Raw genomic sequence first — 15,812 nt, forward strand, 5'->3', positions numbered from 1 at the left:
GCTCGGGGGAGAAACACTTGTAGGCTGGCTGTTGTTCGCTGTGTCTCCTAGGTCTGTCCTGGGCGAAGTCTCTTCTTCCGGGAAGAGGTGCCAGGCTATGTGGGAAGATGGTGCACGTGTTCTCTCCGCTGGCGGACAGCTCTCAGACGGCGTCGTAAATCTACGCAGCTGGTTGAGATGTCGGCGTGCTACTGTGCCATGTATGTTGACGAGCCAAGAGCGCAGGCCTATGCGTCTGACAATTGTAGCTTCCTCCCAGCGTGGCTTTTTCAGAAACTGTCGGGCGAGGACGCGCTGCCCCTCATTAAGCGTGCCGCAGCGCGGAATTGCTTTTTCTTCCCGGAACGTCTCTGCCTTTGGCTCGGGGAGGATGGCTGTGAGCTGGGTTCGCATTTCACGCTCGAACATCATTTTCGAGGGGGTCTCGCCTGTTGTGCTCTGAACCGTCGTGTGCTGCTTGAAGAGAAAGCGCGCAAGGCGGCGCTGCAGCGAGCCTGTCTGATCTCTTTCAAGGGCGCGTTTTAGCTCGGCTACGTAGCGCTCGGCTTGTCCGTTTGTCGCTGGGTGGTAGGGGGCCGATGTAACTGATGAGATCCCGTTGTCGCGATAAAACTTGAGGATCTCCGCAGACACAAACGGTGTTCCGTTGTCCGACACTACCTTGCGCGGCAGGCCGAACGTTGCAAATAGTGATCGGAGGTTGTCAATGACTGCTGCCGAAGTCGTCTGTCCCATTTGCCTTATCTCAAGCCACTTTGTGTAGGCATCTACGACCACAAGGAAAGTGCAGCCCTCAATTGGTCCTGCAAAATCAATGTGCAGTGTGTGCCATGGTGTGTCTGGCTTTTCCCATTCTGGGACAGGAGCTTTCGGCGGGGCGCTCCGGCTGCTCTGGCAAGGCTTGCATTCTCGCACCACTGTTTCGATGTCGTTGTCAATGCCAGGCCACCACATGTAGCTTCTGGCACACTTTTTCATTGCAACGATGCCCCGATGTCCGGCGTGGATGAGAGACATAGCTTGTGCGCGTAGTTCTCTCGGCATCACAACTCGGGACCCAAATATGATGCAGCCGCGATGGGTGCTCAACTCTGTAGCTCGCCTGCGGTAAGCGTCGAAGTTGTCCCCTTTGAGTTTATGCACGTTGCCTTGTTGAACAGCTGTGTAAACTAGCCGGAGAGCTGCGCACTTCTGCGTAGATGCTGCAACTGTGCCTGCTGTAAGCGGAGGTTCTGGCAGTGCTTCGAACATCAGAACGTCTCCTGGTGGAAATGGTTCGTCAACAGTTGCGTCTAGTGGCAGACGGCTTAGCGCATCGGCGTTTTGATGTTTACTCCCATTGCGGTAGACCAGAGCGTAGTCGTACGCTGAGAGTTTGATGCACCAACGTGTCATTCGCGGAGACAAAGTTGGTGGCATAGGCCTTTGTGGTCCCAGAATGCCCAATAGCGGTCGGTGATCGGTTATAAAGTTTAGTTTATGGGGTTTAACGTCCCAAAGCCACTAAGGCTATGAGAGACGCCTCACCTTCCGGCCGGCAATGTACTGGTGAAAATGTGTCGCCGCGTAGACGATGGCTAGCCCTTCTTTGTCAAGTTGCGCGTAGTTGCGTTCTGCTTGCGACAACGTACGTGAGGCGAAGGCGATGGGAGCTTCCCTTCCTTGCTCGTCAGTTTGCGATAGAACCGCGCCGACTCCGTACGGTGATGCGTCGCAAGCCAAAAGCAGAGGCTTCCTTTCGTCGTAGTGGCGGAGGACTGTACATCTTCGAATCAGGTCTTTCAGGGCATCGAATGACTGCTGATGGCGTGGCGACCATGTCCATGTCACATCTTTCCGAAGGAGTTGGTATAAGTCGTTGGCCACGGTAGCTCTTTGTTCCAAGAACCGGTCGTAGAACGTCAAGAGTCCGAGAAAAGCCTGTAGCTCCTGCTTGTTTGTTGGAGCTCGTGCTTCTGTGATCGCTCGCACTTTGTCCTCGGTAGGGTGAATGCCTTCCGCATCAATTCGGTGTCCCAGAAATTGCACCTCTGGCACCGCAAAACAGCACTTCGATTTGCTTATGCACAAATTAGCGTTTGCTAGCCTTTCGAGAACGAGCTCTAGGCGCACTGCATGCTCTTCAGTGGAAGTGCCACTGATGATGACATCGTCAAGGTAGACACAAACTCCTGGGATGCCCTGAAGCACTGTCTCCATGAATTTTTGAAATATGGCCGGGGCTGCAGCTACGCCAAAAGGCAGTCGCTTGACTTTGTACAAGCCTTTCAGTGTGTTAATTGCCAATAATTCAGCAGTTGACTCGCTCACCTTCAGCTGCTGATACGCCTGGGTGAGGTCCAATGTGCTGAAGACTCTTGCGCCACGTAGTACACTGAATACTTCTTCAGGTGTCGGTAGCGGGTAAGAGGACGCTTTAGTCGCAAGATTGACGGTGCTCCGGTAGTCTCCGCAGAGGCGTATGGTTCCGTTCTTCTTGCGAACTACGACAAGTGGTGTGGCCCATTCTGAATGCTGCGTCGGCTCGATGACACCTTGCTGCTCCAGTTTGTCCAACTCTTTTTCAACTGAAGCTCGGAGAGCAAACGGCACCGGCCTGGCCTTCAGAAATTTGGGTTGCGCGTTGTCCAACAACTCCAGTGTGACCCGGGGCCCTTCGTTTCCTGGAATCTCTTCCGAGAATACTCTTTTGTATTTCTCCTGCAGTTGCTCAACCATGTTCTGGCTCGGCGTCTGGTGTATGCCGCATATCATCACGCCTAGTGGAGAAAACCAGTTTCTCCCTAGAAGGCTTGATCCTGTGCCCTTCACAACAAGCAGAGGTAGCGTATGGGTCTGGCCGTTGTAGTTAACCTGCACGTTGGCAGAGCCCAATAGTGGCAGATTCTGTCCTGACCACGTTCGCAGGTGCGTGTCGTCTTGTTGCAGGGCGGGCGCGTCAGATGGCCATGAAGTTCGGAACGTGTCCTCACTGATCAGAGTACAGGCTGCGCCGGAGTCCACCTCGAACTTAATCAGCTGGTGATGTACGCTTACTTCTGTAAAAATCTTCGGTCGCGTGCCGAGATTCATGGTGTTCAGGTCGTACAACACAGATGGTGTTGCTGATGTTGTTCCATGGAGATCAGATAGCGGCGTATTCTCTGAGGCGTTGACGCTGTGATTAGGCTGGGAAGGTGACTTTATCTTGGCAAGTCTCCGTTTCGTAATGCATGCTCTTTCGATATGCCCTCGCTTGTGGCAAAAATTACACGTGGCTGACTGGAATCGACATCCCTGGGGGTTGTGTTGGTCGTCACACCGCCAGCAGCGTTGTGCCTTTTTAACCGATTTTACAACAACAGAAGGCTTGCGCACCTGGTTGCTTGTCTGGTGTACCGGCTCGGTGTTCCGGCGAATCCCTCTCTGCTGGTGACCGGCGCTCTCCGCTCGAACGGCGATGTCGTAAGCTTTGCTGAATGTGAGGTCCTTCTCAGCGAACAGGCGCTGCTGCAGTGACTCGTCACTCAGTCCGCACACAAATCTGTCGCGTAACATCACGTCCAAGGGAAGCATGGTGGTGTTAGCAGAAGAAGCTGCGTCTCCCTCCTGCCCGGTAGCTGTTGTCGACAGCGTTCCAAAATTGCAGTCGGCAGCGAGCTTCTTGAGCGCGGCTACGTAGGCGCTCACAGTTTCTCCTCCCAGTTGATCTCGTCGTTGGAAGCGAGCCCGGCTGTAGACCTCGGATGGCCTTGGGTCGTAGTGCTTTTGCAGCGCTTTTACGATGTCGTCGTAAGACACTGCCGCTGGTGTGCTTGGCTGAATAAGGGCGCAGACAGTATCGTAGGTCTGCTCCCCGCACAGCGTCAGCAGGTTGGCCCTCTTCAAGGCTGGGTCTGTGATGTTGTTAGCTTCAAAGTAGAACTGAAGGCGTCCAACCCACGATGACCACGATGAGCCGTTGAACTCTGGTATCTGATTGGGAAACCCTCGCGTAGCCATGGCTTGTCAATAGCGTTGCGTAGCGCGGGTCGAATCCACTTTCTCGTCGCCACTGTCGTGTCCAGTCGCTGTGTTGAATGCAGCGAAAGACGCACACGGTACTTTAAGACTTCGTTTATTTAAAGCCGATGAGGGTGCGACCAGCGTCGACCGAGGCAGGAGCCGAACTGGCCGCCCGAAGAAAGGAGGGAGCGGAGAAGCGTCCACGGGAGGGAGTGGCTTCCCAAAACAGGAGGAGGATGCGGGGGCGCACCATGGGGGGGCATCTGGCGACAGCGTGCGACGAGGGGCAAGTGGTCGTTAGGAGGAGGATGCGAGTGGTCGTTAGGAGGAGGATGCGAGTGGTCGTTAAGAGGAGGATGCGGGGGCGCACACACACAAAAGCAATAAGGGGACACAACACCATCATTCTCTCGAATGTGGCTGGAGCATTGCATAGGCCGAATGGCATGACATTGAATTCATACAGGCCGTGTGGGGTGACGAAAGCGGTTTTAGGCAGGTCAGCGGCAGCCATCGGTACTTTCCAGTAGCCAGAGCGTAAGTCTAAGGACGAAAAATACTCCGCTCCCTGCAAGCAATCTAGTGCGTCGTCGATTCGGGGTAGAGGATAAACATCCTTGCGAGTAATGAGGTTGAGACGACGGTAGTCCACGCAGAACCGAATGGAGCCATCTTTTTTCGTCACCAGGACAACAGGAGAGGCCCAAGGGCTGTGAGAGGGCTGTATGTATGATGCCGCGCTGTAGCATATCGTCGACATTGTCAGGGATGACGCGGCGCTCTGTGGGCGAGACGCGGTATGGTCGCTGGCGCAAGGGGGCGTGCGTACCTGTGTCGATTTCGTGAGAGACGGCAAACGCACGGCCCAAAGATGGTTGGGAAAGGTCAAAAGACGTGCTGAAGCGCTGGAGAAGTGTCAGTATCTGGTCACGTTGAGCGGGCGGAAGGTCGGCAGCGATGGCGCGTTGAAAGACGTCGACGGGAAACGGATCAGGCGTGGTCGCACAAATGTCCAGGAGAGCAACCTCGGAGAGAACTCGCGGGCAAGAGCAGGGTGCAGTTCTTCGACACGACTGAGGCATTCACCGCTAAGGAGAGAGGACGGGCAAGCAAAAGGGTTGGAGACATAAATGGCACAGTGCCCATCGGAAATCGTGAGTACTGCGAAAGGAATCAGAAGGCGGTGTCGGCGGGTGGCAGCTGTGGTGGGTGTGAAGAGAGCAGGGCTACTGAAGGCGGAGTCGGGTAGGAGCGGGACGAGGGTAGAAGAGAAGGGAGGTATGGCGGTGTCGGCAGCTACGAGAAGTTTAGCGGAGGGCACAGCCAGGTCGCACACGGAAACGTTACACACCGAAGATAGCGCGAGGTCTGCACGAGCACAATCAATCACTGCACGGTGGGTTGAGAGGAAGTCCCATCCTAGGATGACATCGTGAGAGCACGCACTCAGCACAACAAACTAGATGAGATATGCTACGTCGTTGACAGAAACTCGTACCGTGCAGGCTGCGATGGTGTGGATGCGCTGTGAGCTGGCCGTACGGAGCGAAAATTCAGACAGGGGCGTCGTCACCTTGCGAATTTTGCGGCGAAGAGAGTCACTAATCACAGAAACGGCAGCGCCCGTGTCAACGAGCGCAAGAAGAGGGACACCTTCGACAATCGCCTGAATCACGTTGGCGGAAGAAAACGGAGGACTTGGTGAGTTCGCAAAAGACGCAGTTCTTGCCTCCGGAACTGCGGCAGTCAGTTTTCCTCTCGGATGGGTTCCGGTCGCCGAAGCATTGGGGAAATTGAACGGCGCCGAGGGGAAGGCGAGCGGCGAGCAGAACACTGGGAGCGAGGCATAGACGAGCCAGAAGAGCCATTGGTCAAGGGCGGCTCGGGATCGTATCCATACGAATGCACAGCCTCCCCAGAGCGAGGCAAGCGCTGACGGCAGAGACGTGCGACGTGCCCTGGAAGCCCACAAGCGTAGCAGATGGGCCGATTATCGGCGGTGCGCCAAGGGTTCGTAGGGTGTCGTCGTGTGCGAGGAAACGAGGCTGAGGGAAGTGGCATGGACTGGGGTAGAGCATAATAGGCAGGGCTGCTGCGATACTTGGGGGATGCAAGCGAGCCCGGTGTCCGGGTGACGGCTTCAGCATAGGTGAGTGGTGCTGCGACAGGAGGAGGCGGGGGGCTGGATGGCAGGACTGCAGCGACCTGCTCCTGAACAACACGGCGGATAGTCGGCGCAAGGGAGGGCGCGAGGTCGGCAGTAGGGCACACAGGGTCTGGAACGTGATGGAGAAGAGAAAGCTGGCGGGCGACTTCCTCGCGTATAAAATCGTTTACGCGCTCAATGAATAGGGATTGGTCCGAACACGAGGGACCAAGGGCCAAGCCAGCAAGACTCTCGGTAGGCGCACCAGACTGCCGCGTAGAAGCGCGTTGCTTGCGCAACTCGTCATAGCTCTGGCACAGCTCGATGACGGCACTGACGGAGGTGGGATTCTTCGCCAGGAGCATTTGGAAAGCGTCATCGGCTATCCCTTTGAGAATGTTGTTAACTTTGTCAGTCTCTGGCATCGAAGGGTTCATGCGCTTACATTTACATAAATCGACGACGTCTTCAATGTAGCTGGTGAATGTTTCAGCCGGTAGCTGGGCTCGAGCACGGAGACGTTGCTCGGTGCGAAGTGTCCGCACGGCGGGGCGGCCGAAAACGTCTGCGAAGCTTGCCTTGAATGATGGCCAGGTGGGAAGGTCGGCTTCATGGTTACGAAACCATAAGTTTCCAACGTCTGTGAGATAGAAGAGGACGTTGCTGAACTTCACAGCGTCGTCCCACCGGTTGTAACTGCTGACGCGCTCGTAGGAGGCCAGCCAATCGTCGACGTCCTGGTCGTCCGTACCGCTAAATGGGGAAGGGTCGCGCTGGCGTTGGACTCCGGAACAGAGGACGGTGGAAGGGATGGCCGGCGATGACTGCGTCGAAGTGTTGGGCATTGTTGGCGGTGCAAGTAGCGTTCCGCTCCTAAGTTCCAGGTTGAGCACCGGGACGGGGATCGAAGCACCTCCACCAATTGTACAGGTGTGTCTTCGAAGCGCAGGTCGGAGGCCGTTGATCGAAGACGCGTCACGGCAGGCACACACCCAGAGTCACTCCGGAACCAGCACAGCACTTCGTTCACCTCTTCGTCGCACCGCATGAACAGAGGCCGGTCGTTCCCATTACAATATATATATATATATATATATATATATATATATATATATATATATATATATATATATATATATATATATATATATGGCGTCTCGTCACCAACCTCGTTCTCCTCATCTTCGGACGCGTACACGCAGCGTATATTTCGCTATATATATATATATATATATATATATATATATATAGCCAACAGCCACAGAAACCAAGGGGCACAGGGGATTTTTTGTTATTTATTTATTTGTTTATTTTGTGGTGTTGATCAATTTAGAATAATATTTTATCGCTTAAAGCTAATTGTTTAGAAAAGCAGAAGAAAAAAAGCCACATGCCGCCGGTGGGATCCGAAATATATATATATATATATATATATATATATATATATATATATATATATATATATATATATATATATATATATATATATATATATATATATATATATATAGAGTTGCAGGAGGTCTTGTCGTTCAATGGGCCAGGAAGACTTGTAGAAGAAGGGGTCACAACCTTGCAATTATCTTAATTTAATACAGACAGTTTCGGACGGAGTACCGTCCTTCCTCAGGGTATACACAAGAATGTGTATATACCCTGAGGAAGGACGGTCCTCCGTCCGAAACTGTCGGTATTAAATTAAGATAATTGCAAGGTTGTGACCCCTTCTTCTATATATATATATATATATATATATATATATATATATATACCAAGTGTCCCAGCTAAATGTAACCAAGCTTTTAAAAAACACGGGGTGTCCTAGCCGTCTGAAACCAAATGAGGGTGGTTTAGAGGTCGCGTGACCTAGTCTGCACTATTTCTTCGTTCCTCAGGGTTGACTAATTAGTTAAGCTTAATTAACTATCTTTTTAATTACTGACATGAGGAACAAAGTGTAAATGGAAAAGTTGTAGATCGCCTTGAGAAGCAGCTTACTGAGACACTTGCAGCAAAGTAATATTTACGTACAGTAGTTTTTTTACCGGCCTTTAACCACAACCCGCACAACAAAAAAAAGCTTCCACATGACAACTGTGCCACTTCAACGTCCCAAGACGCGCCTTAAAGAATAAAATCCGTTTTTCTGAAGTCCTCTCTTCGATGAGACTTTGAGCGCACATTGGGGCAGAAAAGTGAGCGAGCAGGTGGTCACGTGTAAACTTTCTTTTAAAGCCAATAAATGAAGCTACGTAAATCGTAACTTGACGGAAACAGCACTACTAGCGGTTTTTCGATGCAATCTAAAACTTTTTCTTTGACACTTTCTTCCTGAAGTCAATAATTAAAAAGTTAGCTAACTAAACTTAACTAGTTAATTAACTTTGAAGAGCGAAAAAATACTCAACACTAGGCCACGCGACTATGAACAACCCTCAGTTGGTTTTATTGGACTAGGACACTTCGCCTTTTTTAAAAGTTTGGTTACATTTAGCTGGGACACCCGGTATATATATATATATATATATATATATATATATCGCGAAGTATACGCTTCGTTAAAGGAAACATATTTATTCGACTCGACGTTTCGACCGGAAGACCGATCTTCTTCAGGAGTGATTTTACTTTGTTACTACATCCCCTTTCATAGGGGTGGGCACAGAACAGGTGAGAAACACAAAGCACATAGCAGAGAAATCCACATTCAAAAAAATATAGAGGGAGTGCGACCCACAACCAAAAAAAGTGCGATGAGCAGGTACTCAGTAAGAAAATACAACGTCCAGATGCGGCCTCTGCTTTGTTAAGCACCACAGGCTTGCATATTGACAGGCGTGTCCAGCTCCGAGAGGCTCGACAGGGTACGTGACCGTGCAGCAACTTTCGTGGAAAAATGCGCGAAATTGTCCCTTCACCTGGCCGCGAGGGCAGGAAAAAAGAAAAGCAAAAACAAAGAAGAAAGGAAAAACGAAAGGAAATATATCTGACTCCCAACTGAGAGAGCCGGGAAGAGAAAAAAAAAAGAAAAAAAGAGACAAAGAGACAACGAAAAGAGCAGGGAAAGGAAGGACCTCAGGGAAAAAAGCACCTTTAAAGGAGCGATTTTTCTTCGCATATATATATATATATATATATATATATATATATGAAAAATTATTTATTGGCAGCTGATTGATTAATATAAGATAAAGTCACCAGCAATTGAAAAACATAACACGATTTAATTCACGACGTTTCGGCTGGAGGACCAGCCTTTTTCGAGTGTATTACAGTATTCGAAACAAGCAGCTTTTATAGCATCCGCGAGGTACAGGAAAAGTGTAAAACACAAATGCAGAGGAGAGGTTTAAAAAAAAAGTTGGTTACAACTTGAAAAGGCGGCAGGTGTTCGGAAGGAGGTAACGACAGAAAAGTCGATGACAAGCGCGATGCTCTACAGCGCACAGCTGCCACAGGGTTCTGACCAAAAAAAAAAACAACTTCACTGCGCAAGACTTTACAAAATGGCACTCATCACGCATTGCTGCGACAAGCGCGAAGCGCCTGGCAGCCACACAGCGAGAAGGCAACATTTCAGGAGAAAGTTCTAGGCCGTGGGTTCGTATCCCACCGGCGGCATGTGGTTGTTTTTTCTTCTGCTTTTCAAATCAATTAGCTTTAAGCGATAACATATTCAGTAATATTCTAAATTGATCAACACCACAAAATAAATAAATTAATTAAAAAATCCCCTGTGCACCTTGGTTTCTGTGGCTGTTGGCTTCGGTCATATTTATAACGAGCCCCTTAATCCCCTTCCCTTGTTTGCTTATATATATATATATATATATATATATATATATATATATATGTATGTGTGTGTGTGTGTGTGTGTGTGCGTGCGTGCGTGCGTGCGTGTGTGTGTGTGTGTGTGCGTGCGTGCGTGTGCGCGCGCGTGTGTGTGTGTGTGTGTGTGTGTGTGTGTGTGTGTGTGTGTGTGTGTGTGTGTGTGTATTGTGACGCCCATGAAAAGACGCTACCCATTCTGCGTGGTCGGCGTTGCTGGATAAGCCGAAGATGAGGAGAACGAGGTTGGTGGCGTCTCGTGCTCGGCAATCGGACCCAGCTGCTTTCAATCCTCTGTCCCGTACTTAATAAACCCCTGGGGGTAACATCTTGGTGGAAGGTGCCGGGTATACAGGTTCCTCCGTAGACGGATCCCCAGATTCACATTCGCCGCAGTCGTCGCATTGTTGGTCTCCCGCCTTCTGTGCCCATGATGTCCCTGGACGGCGACGCTTCGATGTCTGTGCCCAGCAGTTCGTGGCAGCATTACCGGGTGCCACGGTCGTTGGCGGGCTCATCCAGCGACGACGAGGATGAATGGCTTACCCACTACCAACGGTTGAGCCGCTACAATAAGTAGAACTCTTCTGTCCGACTTGCCAACGTCGTCTTTTCCCTGACCGACACGGCCCTAACGTGGTTTGACAACCACGAGGATTCCCTCACGACCTGGGACCGCTTTGTAGAGGAGCTGAAGAAGTGCTTCGGTGATTCAGACGCGAAGAAGAAGCGGGCTGAACAAACACTTGCGCAAAGGGCTTACCTTCCCGGTGAAACATGCACAAAGTATATCGAGGAAATCGTGAAGCTATGCAAGGTCGTCTCTCCTGCCATGACAGAGGAGGACAAAGTTGGCCATTTGCTTAAAGGTTTCGCCGAAGACATCTACAATTTTCTTATCGGAAAAGAAAGTCTTGAGTCCGTGTCTGACGTTATCAAGCACTGCCGGACGTTCGAGACATCGAAAATGCGTCGCATCACACCGAAATTTGGACGTTTGGTTGGCAGGGGTGACAACGGTGGCAGCTGTAGACACACCATCGTCATGTGATCTGGCTTCCACAATCCGCCAGATCGTTCGCGAAGAGTTAACCAGGTCGCTGGAACTCACTCGAAATTCATCAGAGCTCCCTCCTGTATATCTCACGCGTCCTACTCCGCCAGCCCGCGTTAACACAGCGGACTTTGAGGATCACCGGGTACACCGAGGGCTGCGGCCGAACAACACACCGCGATCGCCCCCGGAGCACCGGTCCGGCTTTTACCAGCCTGTGCCGGCCACACACGACGAGAACTTTCGGCCCAGTCCTTCGTATGGTGACTACTTGCCGGCGCAGCCTGCTCCCGGTCCCTCGCTTGTGTGTTACCGCTGTGGTCAACCCGGACATATCTCCCGATTTTGTCCCCGCCGACAACCATCCCGTTACGGCTCCTCGACCTATCCTCGGCGTCCGGATTACCAAACCGGTCCTTCTCGATACCCGTCCTACCCGCCTGATTCCGGCAATTCATGGCCTGCACAAATGCGGAATCATTCGCCGGCTTCGGATAGAAGTGTGACGTCGCCTCCAGCTTTCCGAACTCGTCGATCTCCATCACCCCGACGCTGCTCCTCCCCGCCTCCGCCGGAAAACTAGTCGGCGCGACCGATGGGGGTGAGGTCGCTGGAAGTCTGCTGCCGGAAGTGATACCCTTGCCTGTAGTTATGTTACAGAACAAAGTGCATGTGCTAGTGGATGGTGTACCTGTGATGGCTTTAGTGGATACCGGCGCTACTGTTTCGGTTATGAGTGCTGCGTTTAAGTGTCTCCTCGGACGAAAAGTTTTGTTTCGATGGGACCAAAATGTCCAGTTTTGTGGTGTGAGTGGTGAACCGTTGCCAGCCGTTGGGGTGTGTTGTGTTAAGGTTTCCTTTGGTGGTGAAGTCTTCAGCACGGAAATGGCGGTGCTCGCCCGATCGACCCACGACGTCATTCTTGGGCTCGACTTTTTGCAGATGTGTGGCGCCAACGTCGATTGTCGCATCGGTGAGCTCAACGTTGGCAAATGTTCCACCACTGACCTTCTGGAAGGCTCGTGCAGTGGAGAGAGAGTGTTCTGTGTTGCCCGAGATACTGTCGTGCCTCCTTCTTCGGCTGTGTGCGTACCGATTTTCTGCCCTGATACCGCTCTCGAAGTGTTTGATGCGACTGCGGAACCGAACCACTTGAACTGCATGAAAAAGAACGTTTTGGTTCCTCATGCCATGGTTTCTGTCATCAACGGAAGAACTGAACTGTGGACAGTGAACAGTTCGATCGAATCTGTAGTTCTGCGTGAAGGCCTGAAGCTTGCGTCATGCAGCCAAGACACGCCGGTATCCGTTACCTTGGTTACCGACGCCTTGGGCGCAGCAGCACCAGAGTTTTACGACGAGTCGCAGTTGCTCCGAATGATGGACAACTCGCTTTCCACGCATGAGCGCCGTGCACTGTTGGCCATCCTCCAGCGATACTCCACTGTGTTTGACTTTTCACAGCCCGGCGGCCCATCTTCCATCCCCTCGTCTCGAACCCTACAAAGGGTTGACACTGGTACCTCACATCCGATTCGCCAAAAGCCCTACCGAGTGTCACCATCTGAACGCAAGGTTATCACTGAACAAGAGTCCTAAAGTCCCTGGGCTGCTCCAGTAATTTTTTTTCGGAATAAGGATGGATCATGGCGTTTTTGCGCGGATTACTGTCGTCTGAATGCCGTCACGAGAAAAGACGTATACCCCATACCTCGAATCGATGATGCCATCGACTGCCTTTATTCAGCGTCCTACTTCTCTTCTATTGATCTTCGGTCGGGGTATTGGCAAATCCCTATGCATCCCGCGGACAAATAAAAACAGCTTTTTTTACGCCTGATGGCCTTTATGAGTTTAATGTGATGCCATTCGGCCTTTGCAGTGCGCCCGCCACCTTCGAGAGATTTATGGGCACTATACTCCGCGGTTTAAAATGGGAAATATGCATGTGCTACCTTGTCGACGTTGTCGTTTTCGGAAAGACGTTCAGTGAGCACAACGACCGTTTAGCTCTAGTTCTGGACTGTATACGCCAAGCTGGCCTTGTGGTTAACTCTAAAAAGTGCCACTTTGGTGCGCGTCAAGAGTTGGTGCTTGGACACCTCGTTGATAAAGACGGTGTCAGACCTGATCCAGCCAAGACTGCAGCTGTCGAGTCGTTCAAGCCACCACAGTCTGTTAAAGAGCTGCGGATTTTCTTGGGCTTATGCTCTTACTTTCGCCGCTTTATTCATCGCTTTGCGGACGTAGGTTACCCTTTGACAGGTCTACTTCAGAAAGATATGGCTTTCGAGTGGACACCTGAGTGCGACTCCGCCTTCCACCAATTAAAATTCCGTCTGACGTCTCACCCTGTACTTCGCCACTTCGATCCCTCCGCTCCCACAGAGATTCACACCGACGCCAGCGGTGTTGGCCTTGGCGCTGTTCTCGTCCAGCGATGCGACAACTAAGAGCACGTTGTTGCGTATGCGAGTCGCTTGCTCAGCAAGCCGGATCGCAATTATACAGTCAGCAAGCAAGAATGCTTAGCCGTCGTCTTCGCCACGCAGCGTTTCCGTTCCTATCTGTACGGATGCTCGTTCACCATCGTCACCGACCATCATGCCCTCTGCTGGCTCGTTAACCTTCGTGACCCGACCGGGCGCCTTGCACGGTGGGCTCCCCGGCTACAAGAGTTCGACTACACAGCCGTAACAAGTGTGGTCGCCGTCACGCTGACGCGGGCTGTCTTTCCAGGCTACCCCTTCCTGAGTCGGAGTCTATCATCGATACTTTCGACCACTGCGTGGCGTCAGTGTCACCTGCTTTTCCTTATGTCGCAACGTTCAAAGTGGAACAGCAGAAAGATTTAACCCTTCGTCGCGTTCTATCTGATCATTTACTTCGAACCTTCGGGTTAACGAGAGACAGATTTAGATCCGTGAACTGCCAGCGCTGCTGTTTATAATGAAGCGTTGATGGCGGGTGCTTTGCTTTTGTAGGGCTTCTTTAAAACTTGGTGAACTCGGTCTCTCATTCTGTTCAAGGCACGTGGGTGGCGCAAATAGGTAGCATGGCGTCGTCGGGTTCTATTTGATCGTTTGCTTCAAATACTCGCGTTAAAAAGAGGCAGGTTTAGATCCGTGCGCTGGCACCGCCGTTCTTACCCATGAAGCGTTGATAACCGGTGCTTTGCTTTTGTAGCCCATTTCTAAAAATTGGTGAACTCGGTCTCTCAATCTCACGAAGACATGTGGTAGGGAAGGAAAGGAAATGAAATCTTTATTTCAAGCAGAGCAGATACACCGTCTACTGCAGGGGAAGGGGCTAAAGGCTATGGCACCTCAAGAAAGGCCTCTGTCGCTCTGCAGTCGACAGAAGTGCAGCAATATATACACTTAACTGGCATGCACATAACTAACAAAAATGTGTACAAGTAATATTAGCAGAATCACAACATGCACACTATGCGGCATGATAGACCTATGTAGAGTAAAATAACGCAGTACATTAGTACATTAATAATGCAGTACATAAGTATAAATGTAAAATACAGTGCAGGACACTTATTACAAAAAGGAATTAAAACCCAGGATGCAATTCAAGGATATCTTCGGATATTATCTACTGGCACATGACAAAGATACACGTCATTCTCCGTACTATTCAACTCATCGATTGAAGAAATGTTATGCTCTGTTACGCGCTCCCCCATGTCATACCCCTTCCATGGAGCCTCTGAGGTAGTAACAAATAAATAGATCAGCTTACATTATTAGGACATCTTGAATGTGCTTTTTAAATCTGCATATACCGCCGTTGTTACCGATAAAGCGTTGATTGCCAGTGCTTTGATTTGATGGGCTTGAGTAACACTTGGTGTACTGGGTTTCTCATTCTCACCAAGGCACGTGCTTGGCGCAAAGAGGTAAGATGGGGACATCGGGTTCTATCTGATCGTTTCCTTCGCAGCCTCGGGTTAACGAGATACAGATATAGATCCGTGCACTGACACCGCCGCTTTACTAATGATGCGTTGATGGCCGGTGCTTCGCTTTTCTAGTGCTTCTCTAACACATGGTGTACTCGGTTTCTCATTCCCGCCAAGGCACGTGGCTGGCGCAAAGAGGTAAGATGGGGACGTCGGGTTCTATCTGATCGTTTCCTTCGAAGCCTCGGGTTAACGAGATACAGATATAGGTCCGTGCACTGACACCGCCGCTTTACTAATGATGCGTTGATGGCCGGTGCTTCGCTTTTCTAGTGCTTCTCTAACACATGGTGTACTTGGTTTCTCATTCCCGCCAAGGCACGAGGCTGGCGCAAAGAGGTAAGATGGGGACGTCGGGTTCTATCTGATCGTTTCCTTCGAAGCCTCGGGTTAACGAGATACAGATATAGGTCCGTGCACTGACACCGCCGCTTTACTAATGATGCGTTGATGGCCGGTGCTTCGCTTTTCTAGTGCTTCTCTAACACATGGTGTACTTGGTTTCTCATTCCCGCCAAGGCACGTGGCTGGCGCAAAGAGGTAAGATGGGGACGTCGGGTTCCATCTGATCGTTTCCTTCGAAGCCTCGGGTTAACGAGATACAGATATAGGTCCGTGCACTGACACCGCCGCTTTACTAATGATGCGCTGATGGCCGGTGCTTCGCTTTTCTAGTGCTTCTCTAACACATGGTGTACTTGGTTTCTCATTCCCGCCAAGGCACGTGGCTGGCGCAAAGAGGTAAGATGGGGACGTCGGGTTCTATCTGATCGTTTCCTTCGAAGCCTCGGGTTAACGAGATACAGATATAGGTCCGTGCACTGACA

The 15,812-nt window shown here is 51.0% G+C and overlaps 1 protein-coding gene across 1 annotated transcript in view; it reads left to right on the top strand.

The window, feature by feature from the left end:
- kn (EBF transcription factor knot) overlaps window positions 1–15,812 on the top strand; it is a 399,411-nt gene that overhangs the window by 292,908 nt on the left and 90,691 nt on the right. The gene's annotated exons all lie outside the window — the stretch shown is intronic.

Source organism: Amblyomma mixtum, chromosome 3, assembly GCF_055824585.1.
Source record: "Amblyomma mixtum isolate Tamu chromosome 3, ASM5582458v1, whole genome shotgun sequence".
In the NCBI taxonomy this organism is placed as follows: domain Eukaryota; kingdom Metazoa; phylum Arthropoda; class Arachnida; order Ixodida; family Ixodidae; genus Amblyomma; species Amblyomma mixtum.